Genomic DNA, 6,000 nt, shown 5'->3' with positions numbered 1-6,000 from the left:
TGCGTGCGTGTGTGCGTTGAGTGGTTTGACTGTAAGAGTTTAATTCAAATGTGTGTCTCATGAGAATATATATATATGCACTGTATTCACAATGTGTATTTGTGAAGAACTTTAAACATATCTATACATACATACACACACACATATATATATATATATATATGTATATATATATATATATATATAACAAATTAAAAATATAGGTGTATATATAAATATAAATTAATATCCAAAATGCATGATAAATACTTCCTGACGAAAATAGTTGTAACGCGGACACAGGCAATGATAGATAGATAGACAGATCGATAGAAGGACAGATAGATAGATATATAGACTTTTGGTGAGGGGTATGTTTTACAAAAAAAAAAAATATTTTTTATATTGGAGTATAGAACGTCTTTAATCGATTGATAATAACGTTGATGAAACAAGGGGTGTTGGGTGGGTTATATGTGGCGATGGGGATAACGGTAACCAAAATATTAACAACAACAGGTATAATATTTGGTCACCCAGCTATATGCGTATATATATATATATATATATATATATATATATATATATATATATATATATAAGTAGTAGGCGATGAAAACGCAAAGAACTGCAGCACCCACAAACAGCAAGAAGGAAAATGTGGAAGACGACGAGAGATGAGAAAGATGAAGAGGGGGAAAAAAATCGTTAATAGCAACGCTGTAGAATAACAACAACAACGATGTAACTTGTCAAAGAACAACAACAACAACGAACACTACGATAGCAACAAGAACAGCAGTAAACCCGACAACAACAACAATAACAAAAAACAACGAGAACTGTAATAATAACTATGATAGCAGCAGCAACAGCAGCAGCAGCAGTAGCAGCTGTAGCGTTGACGACGACGACTACGACGGCGGCGGCAGCAGCGGTGGTGGTGGTAGTGGCAACCACAGCGGCAGTACGAGCGAAACCGGAGAGAACTTCAGACGTAGAAGAGAGAGGCGGGTTCAAACCCTACTACCATTTAGGCAACTAAACCGCCAAGGACTAAAATATCTGAGTCGTTTATGTTTTTGCTGTTGTTGTTGTTGTTGGTAGTGGTGATGGTGATCTGTGTGTTGGAATTGTCTAGGGTGGTGGTTTTCTTGAATGTGGGTTTGATGTTGCTGTAAATTTTGTTGTTGTTGCTGTGATCGTTGTTGTAGATTTGCTTGTGTTTGTAATACCGTTGACGTGTTATGTAGCTATAATGATAATGATAATAATAATAGTAATAACAATAACAATTTAAAAAGCTGTTGTGTTGGTAGTATTTGTAGTGGTAGCAGTATGGGTTGTGGTTGTTGCTGTTGTTTATATTGCTGTTTTGGACAATGTTTTGGAGGTAGTGGTAAGTGAGGTTATGACGGAATTGAAGAAAGTGGATATGGAGGTAGAGGTGATTGCAAATTTGTTGAAGCTGTTTGTAACGATAGAAATTCCTATAGTTTAATAAGTATGTGCAGTAATTGTATCTCCTGTTGATATTTTTATTGTTGCTGTTGAGGTTGCGGTTATATGAACCGTTACGGTGATGGTTGTCGATGTATTTGTCGATGCAGGGGTAATATTTGCTATTGCTATTGCAATAACTGTAGTAAGAGCTGATAGAGTAATAGTTATTATTATAGTATAAGCGGTAGTTATCTAAATAGTGGTCTTGAAAATGATATTGCTGCTGTTGTAGTTGGTGGTATTGATAGTGGTTTTGAACGTGATCGTAATGGTGTCGTTGGCAGCGGTTTTGGTGGTAGAGCTGGCAAAAGGTTAGTGTATAGCGGCAGTGCAGGTAAAGAGTGTAGCAATTCTCGTGGTTTTGATGTTTGTTGTGAAGTTGATATTGTTCGTATTGTTTCTGTTGGTATAACGAAATGTCAGACGATGATTTACAATAATCAGTTAGTAACGAAAAATGTGGAAATTTCGTGCAGAAATTTCTACCGCTTAACAAGAACAGCGATAACAAGAAAAATAACAAATAGTGGAATATGATGGATTTAGTTGTAAAGAGGTAGGTGAAAAAGCTATAGACTGGATTGCTGTTTTTGTTGTAGTTGGAAATGGCTATGAGTAAGTTGATGATAAGGATGATGGTGATGCTGTTAGCATTGGTGACAGATGTAGTGGTAGTTTTGAGGAAGTTAAAATTACTGAAGGTGAAGAGAAATAAAATAAAAGAAGAGATGAAGAAAAGTGTGAAGAAAGAAGTGATAGAAACGGAAGAGACGAAATGATTTTGTTTGAATTTGTGATGCCTCGAAAATAGAAAACATGAGCTTAATAGCGGAATAGAAGTAATACAGGATATAAAAAAATGATGTTGGGAGATGTAGTGTCTGCAAAATTCAAGAAAAATTGAAGGAAAATTGAGTCTGGAAAGAGCAGACGACAGGGATAACACAACGTAAATTTTGTTGACGGAAAGGACTAAGCAAATGGAGAAGGCGACGGAGAGGAGGAATGTGAAGGAGAAGTGGAGTACGACTGGAGAAAAGTGAAAGGTTTGAATGCATTTCACTAAAGACAACAGGACATTCAAGTTTTCTCCAAATTCATTGTAGTGGCCAGCTCCAGTAATAATAGTCATTGATATATACAACTCGATGTATTATTAATATTAAATTTAATATTAATAATCAGGATGTTGGTCAAGAAGAATAGAAATATTAATAGTAGTGGTAGTTGTAGTAGAAATGACAGTAGTTGTATTAGTAGTTGTAGTGGTGGTAATTAGGAGATGGTATAGAAGAAAAGTAATATTCACAATGATGATGACGACGGCGACGACGACAACTCAGGTGACGGTGGTGACGGTGGCTATTTTGGTGATGTCGATGATGGTCATGATATAATCCGAAAACGTTTAAAGAGTTACTATTATTATCATTATCAACACTTGCATAATAATAATAATGATGATAATATTAATGATATAAATCTCATTAATATGGAAAATAAATATTTTCGTGAGTTAAAATACATAAATATATATACATATAGATGTGTGTTTGTATGTGAGCATATGTATACTTTAGACGGCTATATAACATTCTATTACATATATATATATATATATATATATATATATATATATATATATATATATATATATATATATATATATATATATATATATGTGTGTGTGTGTGTGTGTGTGTATATATTTACATGTATATACTTTTAGAAATGTTTGTATGATATACTTCTATACATATACGTGTATGTTTATATGTGCATATATCTTTATGAATAAGTGTATAGAGAGAGAGAGACAATATACGTGTATGTTTGAAAGTGTGAAAAGGAAGGTATATCACATATGATTTTTAGCTCTATGTATATTTATTCGTTGGATTATTTCTGTAAATATATATATATATATATGTGTGTATACATATATAGTGTTGATTATTTTCAATTATTTTCATGTAATATATTTATGTATATTCATATATACATATATAAATAAATATATCTATATGTATAGATTCAAATATATATTATTTCCCTTTATTTTTTGCTTGCTTTCATATTTTTTTATATGTATATATATTTTTTTCTTCTGCTTTTGATATATTTGTTGTTACATTTCCTCTGTCATTGATTTGTATCCTCCTTTTGTGTATATTCCAAGATATAAAGCGTGAAACAATAAATGTAATGCTAATAATAATATTTATTAATATTATTATAATTATTCAGGGAAGAAGAAAAGAATGTCAGCCTGTTGATATAATTTCCGATGTCCACTGCTTGTTTGGTATCCTGCAATTACAAATGAAAAATTCCCATTATGTAACTTTCATGCTACTGACATATATATATATATATACATGTATATATCTGTGTGTGTGTGCATGTTTATAATTGTATACATACACACAAAGAGACATTAATTTATATATAAATATATCGATAGTTAAACAGATATACATATGTATGTATGAATATATATATATATATATATGTGTGTGTGTGTGTGTGTGTGTGTGCGTGTGTGGGTGTGTGCGTGTGTGGGTGTGTGCGTGTGTGTGTGTGTGTGCGTGTGTGCGTGTGTATATATAAATATATGTGTAAATGTATGTATATATATGTATATTTATATATATGTGTGTGTATGTATACATATATATATATATGTGTGTGTGGGGGGGGTGTATGTGTGTATGTATATGTATGTATATATATATATGTATGTGTATATATCAACTATAATAATATTGATGGTATTACAATAAACACGAGTCGCATAACATATAATACACAGAAAAAGAAAAACAAAAGAATAGTTGTAGACGAAACGATAAGACAATACCAGAAACAACGGAAGAATTCCATTTACCGAAGCAAAACAGTTATAGCATACTAACACAGTTCTTACACCACAAACAGACAATGCTGCATAGACTTCAGGAGCGTAGGGGGGAGCACTTGGCGGTGCAGTACAAACTCGCAGCAAATAGTTAAAGACAAGCTTATGATAACAATGTTCATAATAATAATAATAACGATATATAGTACCAGTGAAATGCAGTGGTCGTTGTAATCACCTACCCGGTCTCTCTTCTACAATTATGCGACCGTCTGTCTATACAAATTATTACTATTATTGCTGTTGTTGTTCCTAGAGGTGGTGGCTGTGACGTTGTTGTTGTTGTTGTTGTTGTTGTTATTTTATATTCACAGACCTTCAGAAAGGGTATTCTAATTTTCAACGAATAAAAGTTAAGTTGATGCGTGTGTGTCTGTGTGCGTGTGTGCGCGCGCTTATGACACTTCTCTCAGCCAAATAAATCTATCAATCTCTTTTTCTAACTCTACGTTTCTGTTACCGTCTTTCAAGCATTCTCTTTCGCTGTTTCTTTCTTTTCTTTCTTCCGTTCTTCCTTTCTTTCTCCCTCTCTCACTCTCTCTCTCTTTCCACACATACAGACACACACACATATATACACTCACATACACAAATATATTTATATGGTGAGGTGGCTATGTGATAAGAACCTTACTTCCCAACCACTTCGCTCCAGGTTCAATCCCACTCCGTGGCACATTAGGCAAGTCTCTTCTACTATAGTGTCGGGCCGACAAAAACCTTTTTGAATGGATTTGTTAGACAGAAACTGAAAGAAGCCTGTATATATATATATATATATATATATATATATATATATATATATATATATATATACACGTGTGTGTGTTTGTGTCTGCGTTTGTCTCCTCACTATCGCTTGACAACTGATGTTGGTGCGTTTACAACCCCGTTAATTAGCGAAACGGCGAAAGAGGCCGATAGAATAACTGCCCTCACTTACAAATAAAGTCTTGAGGTCGATTTTTACTACTAAAAAAAATCATTTTAGTAGGTGCTGCAGCATGGCCACGGTCGGATGACTGAAAAAAGTAAGAGAATAAAAGTAAAAACGAATTTATCTATCTACCTATTTATCTATCTATCTATCGGCCTTTTTTTTTTTTTCCGATCCCTTTTCATCGAACTCCCCCTTTTTCCCTTCCTACGATCCCTTTTGTTCGACACCACCCTTTTTTTTTTCCTTCCCCCTCCCAAAAAGGAAAGCTCTACATTGTATTTGTCCCATCTTCGTTGAGCCCTGCGTGGCTAATAAAAGAAATGTATCTATCGAAACCAAAATGGGGTATCAAATATCCCTGCGGGTCATGAGCTCAGAAGTTAGGATTGCTGGATTCTATGGTGAATATATAAAGTGCAATGGAGAGGACGGCAGTCCATCGCAGGGTTACTCATTTTTTTGAGAGCACTGAACTGAAGTAAGGTGAAATGAAGTCTAACGCCCAAGAACTGATGGCATTGTTTGGTCAAGGAATCTAAACAACGTACTCACGATCCCAAGTACAATATCCGAAAAATTTTGACATTTTCCTCTACACGTACGCATATATTTATATACATGCGTATATGTGTGCGCGAGCGAGTGTGCGTACGTGCGTGTA

The 6,000-nt window shown here is 34.0% G+C and overlaps 1 long non-coding RNA gene across 1 annotated transcript in view; it reads right to left on the bottom strand.

Moving 5' to 3' along the window:
- Window positions 1–3,732: 3,732 nt before the first annotated feature.
- The window catches only part of LOC149131492 (uncharacterized), a 51,398-nt gene continuing 49,130 nt past the window's right edge, over window positions 3,733–6,000 (bottom strand). The window contains exon 2 of the long non-coding RNA XR_016237744.1: window positions 3,733–3,792. This is a non-coding gene — a long non-coding RNA (uncharacterized LOC149131492). The remainder of the gene's footprint in view (window positions 3,793–6,000) is intronic.

The sequence above is a fragment of the Octopus bimaculoides genome, chromosome 21, assembly GCF_046866305.1.
Source record: "Octopus bimaculoides isolate indiv1 chromosome 21, ASM4686630v1, whole genome shotgun sequence".
Lineage (NCBI taxonomy): Eukaryota > Metazoa > Mollusca > Cephalopoda > Octopoda > Octopodidae > Octopus > Octopus bimaculoides.
This window is presented reverse-complemented; position numbering and strand designations above follow the sequence as displayed.